The following is an 11,289-nucleotide window of genomic DNA, read 5'->3' as shown; positions in this document are numbered from 1 at the left end:
CAGCGGATATTTTTCGGGCCGATGGATTTCCAGCGGATCAAAATTTCTTAACATGCTAAGAAATCGATCCGCTGGAATCCAGTCCAACGGATTGATCCACTGGTCTGTACAGACTCACCGGATCAATCCGTCCGAATCCATCCCTCGCATGCGTCGTAATGATTCGACGCATGCGTGGAAGTCCTTATATCACAGCGTCGCGCACGTCGCCGCGTCATCATCGCGGCGACGGCGTGACACGTCACTGTGGATGGAATTCCGCAGGGATTTTGATCTCATGGTTAGTACAACCATGAGATCAAAATCCGCGGATCGATCCTCTCGTGTGTACTAGGCACTGCTATATGAGGCATAGCCAATGTTAAGTATGGACGTTGTTCCCGAGTCGAATTTTGAAAATTTTACGTCGTTTGCGTAAGTCGTTTGCGAATAGGGCTTTGCGTAAATTGCGTTCACCTCGAAAGCATTGACTATTTGCGACGTGATTAGGAGCATGCGCACTGGGATATGTTCACGGCCGGCGCATGCGCCGTTCGCGAGAAACGTCATTTACGTGGGGTCATGTTTTATTTACATAAAACACGCCCCCACTTCTTGACAATTTGAATTCGGCGCGCTTACGCCGGCAGATTTACGCTACGCCGCCGCAACTTACGGAGCAAGTGCTTTGTGAATACTGCACTTGCCTCTCTAAATTGCGGCGGCGTAGCGTAAATAACATACGCTACGCCCGCACAAACTTACGTCCCCCTAACTGAATCTAGCCCATTGGGGTTGATTTACTAAAACTGGACCGTGAAAAATCTGGTGCAGCTCTGCATAGAAACCAATCAGCTTTCAGTTAGTCAAAGCTTAACCCATTTAGGACCACCCTATACAGGGCGACACCTGTGTGATGGATCACGTATATATATATATATATATATATATAAATATATCTAAGTAGCGGTGCGTGGTGACGGCTCGCATCCGCTTTGATTATACACAGCGGGAGTCCAGCGGTGGGTACCTCGATCTTGATGTCCACTGGCACCCGCCGATGATCGAACAGAGAGGCAGAACAGCGATCTGACAAGAGAGAAGGCATGGATCCTATTAGGTAGATTCAGTAAGAGTTAGGCCGGCTTATCAGTAGATAAGCCGACCTAACTCAGAATCGACACCGACTTATGTTTAAGTGTATTCTCAAATAGAGATACGCTTAAACATATCTAAGATACCTATCTTAGGTTGCAATATTTCGGATGGCCGCTAGGTGGCGCTTCCATTGCAGTCGGCGTAGAATATGTAAATTAGTAGATACGCCGATTTACAAACGTACGCCCGGCCGCCGCAGTACATTTACGCCGTTTCCGTAAGCCATTATCAGGCCTAAAGTTATTCCATCTATTAGATGGAATAGTAATGTTAAAGTATGGCCCCCGTTCCCGCTTCGAGATTCAAAATGTTTACGTTGTTTGCGTAAGTCGTCCGCGAATAGCGATTTACGTCGTTTACGTCGAAATCAATAGGCCCGTGCGGCGTACTTAGCCGCAATGCACACTGGGAAATGTAGGCGCCCGGCGCATGCGCAGTCAACAAAAACCTCAAAAACGCAAGGTCAAGCCTTATTAACATAAAACACGCCCCCCTTACACACATTTGAATTCGGCGCCCTTACACCCGCCCGCTTTAGGCTACGCCGCCGTAACTTAGCAGGCAAGTACATTGTGAATCATGTACTTGCCTAGCTAACTTATGGCGGCGTAGCCTAAACACGCAAAGCTACGCCGCCGTAAGTGTAGGCACATCTACCTGAATCTACCTATTAGTCTCTGCAAAGCAGTGACTAGGATCCATGTTTTTCCCTAGTAAAAGGACCTCACACAGTTTAGAAAAACACAGATTAGGCCCACGGTTAACCCTTTGATCGCCCCTGATGTTAACCCCTTCCCAGCCAATGTCAGTGTTACAATAACAGTGCATATTTAGCGTATTTAAAGTGGATGTAAATCCGATTCATAAAATTTGAGCTGGGCACATGTTTCTGTAGTGAACGTATCCCAGTGCGCATGCTCAAAATCACGTCGCAAATAGTCAATGCTTTCGACGTGAACGTAACCTACGCCCAGCCCCATTCTGAATTGGCTTACCCAAGCGACGTAAACTACGTGAAATTCGACGGCTGTCTCGACGTCCATACTTAACATTGGCTGCGCCATTTTTTTGGTGGTTTATCTTTACGCCTGAAAACGCCTTACGTAAACGGCGTATCTTACTGCGACGGGCGTGCGTACGTTCGTGAATAGGCGTATCTTGCTCATTTGCATATTCTCGGCGTAAATCTGCTTACACGCCCCTAGCGGCCAGCGTAAATATGCAGCTAAGATACTACGGCGTAGGAGACTTACGCCGGTCGTATCTTAGCAACAGAGAAGCGTATCTCAGTTTGAGCATGCGCTTTAAGATACGACGGCGCGGATTCGGACTTGCGATGGCGTATCTACTGATACGCCGTCGTAAGTCTTTGTGAATATGCCTGAATATGCTTAAAGGGATTTTTTTTACCAAAAACATGTAGCGGAATACATATTGGCCTAAATTTATGAAGGAATTCGATGATTTTTGTAAAAATAAATAAAAATATTGGATATGTTTTATAGCAAAAAGAAAAAAAAATATATTTTTTTAATTGTTTACAGTACAAAAAAAAAAAAGCAGAGGTGATCAAATACCACTAAAAGAAAGCTTTATTTGTGGGGGAAAAAAACGGACATAAATTTTATTTGGGTACAGAGTCACATGACCGCGCAAAGGTTAAAGTAATGCAGTGCCTTATTGCAAAAAAATGGTCTAGTCTTAGTTACATAGTAGGTGAGGTTGAAAAAAGACAAACGTTCAACCTATAACGAAGCCTCATGAAGGGGGGGGGAATCTTCCAGGGTTCAGGTGGTTAATTGAACAAGGTGAAGTTAGAAGCTGATTGGCTACTATGGACAGCTGCACCCGTAGGGGGCGTGGATCATTTAAATTAGGCGCGTTCCCGCGCCGAACGTACTGCGCATGCTCCGTCTGGAAAATTTCCCGACGTGCATTGCGGTAAATGACGTCGCAAGGACGTCATTTGCTTCGACGTGAACGTAAATGGCGTCCAGCGCCATTCACGATCCACTTACGCAAACGGCGTAAATTTCGAAAATCGCGACGCGGGAACGACGTCTATATTTACCATTGGCTGCGCCTGCTAATAGCAGGAGCAGCCTTACGACGAGAGCGACGAACGCAAACAACGTAAAACACGACCACCGGGCGCGCGTACGTTTGTGAATCGGCGTGAGTATGCAATTTGCATACTCTACGCTGACAACTACGGGAACGCCACCTAGCGGCCAGCGTCAGAATGCAGCCTAAGATACGACGGCATAAGAGCCTTATGCCAGTGGTATCTTAGGCTACAGTCGGCGTATCGAGCTTTCTGAATACAGAAAGTCGATACGCCGGTGATCTGCCGTGCTGGTTCCAGGTATCATGGAAGTTCCAGCGCATGCGCGAACTGATGCGCTGAGATGGTTCCAGCTATCAGGAAAGTTCCTTCAAGCACTGCGCAGGTGCAAACTTGCTGACGGAAATCCCCGAACGGCGGATTCGCTCCGCTCGCTCGGCCTCCTGGCTCTTTTTTTAACATCCTCCAATCCACGGGGATGTTAAAGAATGAGCCTGGATGCCGGGCGAGGTTCGGAGATTTCCGTCGGGAAGTTTGCGCCTGCGCAGTCAGTGAAGGAACTTCCCCCATAGGGGAACATTGAGGACAAGTCACCGGCGCTACTTAGCAATTACGCTTCGTATCTATGGATACGCAGGCGTAATTGCTTCCTGAATCTACCCCAATGGCTCCAGGGGAAAGGTTTCCCCATCAGAACTGACTTTGTTGATGGGGCAATCTAGCGATTTTCCTTCCTGCACCCACGGTTTCAGGAAAGAAAATTGATCCGTCACCCAAAAAGGGAAAGTTGAGCTTTTCTGCCCCCTGTCCCACTATACCTGCTCTCATTTTACTTGGGCCCATGCGATTGGAGGAGAAAATTGCTGATTGGGATATTATTATAACAAAAAGTAAAAAATATTGTGTTTTTTTTCAAAATTTTCTGTATTTTTTTGTTTATAGCGCAAAAAATAAAAATCGCAGAGTTGATCAAATACCACCAAAAGAAAGCTCTATTTGTGGGAAAAAAATGATAAAAATATAATTTGGGTACAGTGTTGTATGACCGCGCAATTGTCATTCAAAATGCGTCAGCGCTGAAGGCTGGAAATTGGTCTGGGCACGAAGGGGGTTTAAGTGCCCAGTAATGAAGTGGTTAAGCATGCTGAGGACCTGAAAAATGGCAAAAAGCAGCCCGGGTGAGGACCGCACTGGATTCTTGGACGGGTAAGTATCCTTTTGTTAAAGTCAGCAGCTACAGTAATTGTAGCTGCTGACTTTTTTTTTTTTTTTCATCCTCTTTAAAAAGGGTATTTACAGGAGCTGCGGTGGCTCAACGCGATTGGCACTGCGCTGACAAGCCATTCACCTCTGCAGCTAGGGGTTCGGATCCATGTCAATTGAGTTTGGTGGTCTCAGCCCGGCTCCCGGTGGATGTGCTATGCGAGGTAAGCCTGCGCTTAGTACGCCCCCCCCCCCCTCTCCCACAAAAACCACCACACTTACACGCACTCAAAATTGGGTTAACACGCACGCACTTTGACCACGCGGTCTCTAAAAAGAGAGGCGAAGGACCAACAGGGCTGGTTGAGCGGGCAAATCCTCTCACTCCCTTATAGGGAGTCCCTCTGCCCCGTTGGGCTTCAAAGCGGAGCAGGTAGGGTGGGCTGTGTGGGAGGACCCCCTCACACACCCACCATTGCCACCGAGGCATGGAGAAAGGTGACAGATTGCCTCTGGGGGAGGCCTGCCTACTCCCAACTCCTGCAGTCCGGCTCCTCTCTCGAGTACACGCACAAAAATACACAAAAAAAAAAAAAAAAGATTAAAAAAAAAAAAAAAGGGTATTTACTCAAAAGATAAATCTATAGTTCTACCATTTTACAAAACTCAGGTCCAGCCACATCTACAGTATTCCATCCAGTTCTGATCATCAGTCCTCAAGAAGGATGTGCTGGAACTGGAGAGAGTCCAGAGAAGGGTGACAAAGCTAATAAGGGGTCTAGAGGACCTCAATTATAAAGAGCAAATACAATCATTAAACAATCTCTATGGAGAAGAGATGCTTAAGAAGACATAAGATTGCCATATACGAACCTTTCAATGGTGACTCTAGCATTGGGAGGAAACTATTTAACCCAAGGGGCCGGATTCAGAAAGAGATACAACGGCGTATCTCCTTATACGCCGTCGTATCTCTGAGTTCCGCCTGTCGTATCTATGCGACTGATTCAGAGAATCAGTTACGCATAGATATCCCTAAGATCCGCCAGGTGTAAGTGTTTTACACCGTTGGATCTTAGGCTGCAATTCCAGGCTGGCCGCTAGGTGGCGCTTCCGTAATTTTTACGCAAGGAATATGCAAATGAGGATTTACGCCGATTCAGAAACGAACGACCGCCCGGCGCTTTTTTTTTTACGTCGTTTGCGTTCGGCTTTTTCCGGTGTATAGTTACCCCTGCTATATGAGGGGTAGCTAATGTTAAGTATGGGCGTCGTTCCCGCGCCGAGTTTTGAAATTTTACGTTGTTTGCGTAAGTTGTTCGCGAATACGGCTGGACGTAATTTACGTTCACGTCGATACCAATGACGTCCTTGCGACGTCATTTAGAGCAATGCACACTGGGATATGTACACGGACGGTCTTAAAAAACGTCAATCACATCAGGTCATCACACATTAACATAAAACACGCCCCCCCCCCTTCCACATTTGAATTACGCGGCCTTACACCGCAACACATACGTTACGCCGCCGTAACCAAGGGAGCAAGTCCTTTCTGAATAAAGAACTTGCGCCCAAAGTTAGAGCGGCGTAACATATCGGAGATACGTTACGCCTGGCGGACAGATACGCCAATGTATCTGAATCCAGCCCAAGGTCTCTAAAAAAAGACACAGCCAAAAGATGAAGATGGGTGAGAAGCGGCTTAACCAAAAATTGAATATGAAATTCTTTGCTATTAGAGTGGTAAGTATGTGGAACTCCCTTCCGCAGTTGGTGGTGTCAACGAGGAATATGGATAAAAAAAAATACTTTTAGCTGTGTTTCTAAGTGAATGCAATATACAGAGATATGGAAAACGTTAATGACAACATTTGCTAACTATGTAATAATAATATAACAAATCCTTTTCCTTAAGAGTTTATTAGGAGACTACAAATCTCTGAGGGTTGGAAACAAAAAGGCCATTGTTCCTACCCTGAGGTCTATACCCCTATGCATGATATATATATATTTTTTAATATGAAGTATTGCATATAATTACTATTGAGTCCTCTATTCAGCCAGTAGGCTCTGTCAGCCAGAGCTCTAATCTGTGTTTTTTGTGTGAACCCTTGTGTGACGGGCTGCTTAGCACCCCACTTGGGTGCTTCCTCTAAGATACAGCTTCCTCCAATCTGGGACCAGCAACCAGGTATTATAGCTGAGCATTGCACCCAAGAACTAGACGGCGCTAGCTTAGGTGCAAACTGGAACTGACTTTTGTTGTAAATGTACAGAGAATTTATACCACACAAAATCAGGTAAGAGCATGATCACATTATCCTAAACAATGCAAACTGTAAACAGTACTATCATTAGCACATCATCTAAAGCCTCGTACATATGGGCCGAATGCCGGGTGACATCGGCCGGTTCAATAAAAACTGCCCGACATTCGGCTCATGTTTGGCAGCTTCTGTCGGACAAGCATGCTGGAAAACTGCAGCTGATCGGCGCTCTTAGCCAATGGTCCCCCTGTCAGAACACGACTGCTCAGTGGGGGATATTGTTAGTACAGCGGCTACAACTGGAGCTGACAGTTTTTTCCGTTTAACCCATTGGGTTGAATGGAAAAAAGCTCATAGTGTGTACCAGGATTAAAGCGGTTGTAAACCCGCGATTATTATTATTTATTTTTTTTCACCTGAAAGGCAAAAGCCATAATGAGCTAGTATGCACCGCATATTAGCTCATTATGAAATACTTACCTCGGAACGATGTGAGAGGAACTCACCTGGTCCACGCAGAGCGAGATATCATCTTGACTCGGCGTGTCTTCCGGGTAACGCCGCTCCAGCGATGTGATTGGCGATGTGATTGCACGCGGGATACTTCAATTCGGTAAGGTCCGGCGGCTGCCGGTCCTTTAGCCGAGGATCCCCGCTGCGCATGCGCTGCTGCAATCAGCGGCGCATTGCGGGGGGAATATCTCCTAAACCGTACAGGTTTAGGAGATATTCTTTATACCAACAGGTAAGCCTTAATATAGGCTTACCCAGGGGTTGACAAATTTGCTTGGAATCTAGGAGCCAGCTAAAAAAGTTAGGAGCCAGAAAACGCGCCCCGTCCCGACGAGCTCGCGCGCAGAAGCGAACACATACGTGAGCAGCGCCCGCATATGTAAACGGTGTTCAAACCACACATGTGAGGTATCGCCGCAATTGGTAGAGCGAGAGCAATAATTCTAGCCCTAGACCTCCTCTGTAACTCAAAACATGCAACCTGTAGAATTTTTTAAACGTCGCCTATGGAGATTTTAAAGGGTAAAAGTTTGTCGCCATTCCACGAGCGGACGCAATTTTGAAGCGTGACATGTTAGGTATCAATTTACTCGGCGTAAAATTATCTTTCATACTATTAAAAAAAATGGGGATAACTTTACTGTTGTCTTATTTTTTAATTAAAAAAAGTGTATTTTTTTCCCAAAAAAGTGCGCTTGTAAGACCGCTGCGCAAATACGGCGTGACAGAAAGTATTGCAACGATCGCCATTTTATTCTCTAGGGTGTTAGGATAAAAAATATATATAATGTTTGGGGGTTCTAATTAGAGGGAAGAAGATGGCAGTGAAAATAGTGAAAAATGACAGAATTGCTGTTTAACTTGTAATGCTTAACTTGTAATACCAACGGCCACCACCAGATGGCGCCAGCTCATAAAAAAGTCATAAAGTGGGGTTTATAACCACTTTAAGGAACAGCCAACATAAACAGTAATCTAATTAAACACTTGCCTATTGGGCACTTAAACCCCCTTCCTGCCCAGGCCAATTTTCAGCTTTAAGCACTGTCACAATTTGAATGATAATTGGGCAGTCATGCAACACTGTACCCATATGGTTGTATTTAATCACTGTTGTTTTTTTTTATTTTTTGCTAAAAAAAAAGACCGAAAATGTATTTTGAAACAGGTAATTTTTCTCCTTCAATGATGTGCACTGATGAGGCTGCACTGATGGCACTGGTAGGTGGCACTGGTGGGCACTCAGGTGGCACTGATGGGCACTGGTAGGTGACACTGATGGGCATTGATAGTTGGCACTGGTGGTCATTGATAGTTGACACTGGTGGGCACTGATAGGCATCAGTGATTTGCACTGGTGGGCACAGATGAGGCAGTGGCAGCTCTCCCTGTTCGGGACCGATGTCCCTCTGACAGAAGTCGCGATCGTCTTTTTTTTTCCTCCTCGCGCTGTCAGCATGAGGGGAAAAAAGCAGATTACCAATCTTCTGTTTACATCATGTGATTAGCTGTCATTGGCTGACAGCTGGTCACGTGATAAGTGTCCGGGATCGATCTGTGATCAGCCGAGTCTCATTGATTTGCTAATCACAGAGCGCCCCGCGCACCCCCCGTTCTCAGGAGGACGTGCATGGACGCCATCCCGGCAATTAAGGCCCATGCTGTAGCCGTCTTTTGGCTATAGCATGGGCAGGAGGAGGTTAAACAGTACGCTAATTAACAACTAGTCACCTAGACAAGCCTGGGTGTCTCAGGTTAATGCCCAACCAGACAGTTTTAGGTAGATTCAGAAAGAGTTAGGCCGGCTTATCAGTAGATAAGCCGACCTAACTCCGAATCTACGCCGCCGTATGTTTAAGCGTATGCTCAAACAGAGATACGCTTAAACATATCTAAGATAGGCCGGCTTGCGCCGTCCTATCTTAGATTGCAATTTTTCGGATGGCCGCTAGGTGGCGCTTCCATTGCGGCCGGCGTAGATTATGTAAATGAGCTTGTACGCCGATTCACGAACGTACGCCCGGCCGCCGCAGTCGAATTACGTAGTTTCCGTAAGGCCTTAGGCGGCCTAAAGTTATTCCACCTATGAGGTGGAATAACAATGTTTAAGTATGGCCGCCGTTCCCTGCCGCGAGGTTCGAATTTTTTACGTCGTTTGCGCAAGTCGTCCGCGAATCGGGAGTTACGTCGTTTACGTCCACGTCGAAATCAATAGGCCCGTACGGCGTACTTAGCCGCAATGCGCACTGGGAAATGTAGTCGCCCGGCGCATGCGCAGTTTAAAAAAACGTCAAAAACGTGAGGTCAAGCCCCACTACCATTAAACACGCCCCCCTCCAACCCATTTGAATTAGGCGCCCTTACGCCCGCTCGTTTTAGGCTACGCCGCCGTATATTAGCAGGTAAGTAGATTGAGAATCACTACTAGCCTAGCTAATTTACGGCGGCGTAGCCTAAACACACTAAGCTACGCCGCCGTAACTTTATTCCACTGTACGTGAATCTACCTATTTATTTTTATTGCCAGCAAGATCCTGCGCATATTTTATACAGCTGTGTGCATGAGGCCTTAGGCTGGGTTCACACTACTACACTACTTTCATCCTACTTTGCTCTGTGTTCAATGTTTCCCTATGAGAGCGTCTTGTAGCGTCCTACACAAGTCGGTCCGACTTTGAAAATGCTCCCTGTACTACTTTTGGTCCTACATTGATCCTACTTCAGGCCCATCGAATATCATTGAAGTCAGACCAAAGTAGTATCCTGTTCATGAAAGTAGGATGGATGTAGGACCAATGTAGGATAAATGTAGGACCAATGTAGCAGAGCAAAGTAGGATCAAAGTAGTGTAGTAGTGTGAACCCAGCCTCACACTACTACACTACTTTCATCCTACTTTGCTCTGCTACATTGGTCCTACATTTATCCTACATCCATCCTACTTTCATGAACAGGATACTACTTTGGTCCGACTTCAATGATATTCAATGGGTTGAAGTAGGATCAATGTAGGACCAAAAGTAGTACAGGGAGCATTTTCAAAGTCGGACCGACTTGTGTAGGACGCTACAAGACGCTCTCATAGGGAAACATTGATTTTCACACGTCATGCTACATGAGGCTCCCAATGTAGGACCGTTTGTCGGACAAGTGTGAACCCAGCCTCAGGCTGGGTTCACACTACTACACTACTTTCATCCTACTTTGCTCTGCTACATTGGTCCTACATTTATCCTACATTGGTCCTACATCCATCCTACTTTCATGAACAGGATACTACTTTGGTCCGACTTCAATGATATTCAATGGGCCTGAAGTAGGATCAATGTAGGACCAAAAGTAGTACAGGGAGCATTTTCAAAGTCGGACCGACTTGTGTAGGACGCTACAAGACGCTCTCATAGGGAAACATTGAACACAGAGCAAAGTAGGATGAAAGTAGTGTAGTAGTGTGAACCCAGCCTCAGCCCTGGCTCATATCTGTCCATGAGTGATTGCACATGATGTTGGATGCGGGTAGGGCAGCCTATTCATTCCAATGGTCTGTCCTACAGTACATGTAAGAAACACGGGAAAAAAGTCCTCAACCCTTTTTTTTTTTTTAATTCGCGCCACACCAAACCACATAGTGCTTAGGCAACATGCAGTTTGGAGCATGCTAAAAGGCATTGTGGTTACCAATGCATGGGACCCATATTGTAAACTGCTATTCCTTTATATTGGCTTTTGGAATTTACAAATGCAACAATTTAGAAATCAGATGAAAGGTTTAGCGCTGGAAAACGCTTTTTGATGGATAAAAAGTGCATTTTTATATACATCTATACAGATCAGACCAAAATGACGGACACATGAGGGGAAAAGGGACATTGCTCCAAATCAGGGAAATCAGGAACAGTTGGGAGCTTTGCCTTCATCACTTCAGAGAAGGAAAGACTGGGCGGCTGTTATCAAAATATCTCTAGTACATGGTAAAGGAACTAGGTAGAGATGGCCTGAGGGTGGAAGAAGCTGTCTGTAAGTCATTGTCTTTATGGGGACAGGGCAGCTGGGTGACAAGGGGTTAAGCCAACCTTGCACAATGGGGAATATATAAATATA

This window comes from Rana temporaria, chromosome 8 (assembly GCF_905171775.1).
Source record: "Rana temporaria chromosome 8, aRanTem1.1, whole genome shotgun sequence".
Classification (NCBI taxonomy): Eukaryota; Metazoa; Chordata; class Amphibia; order Anura; family Ranidae; genus Rana; species Rana temporaria.
The sequence above is the reverse complement of the archived record's forward strand: the minus strand, read 5'-3'. Positions refer to the sequence as shown.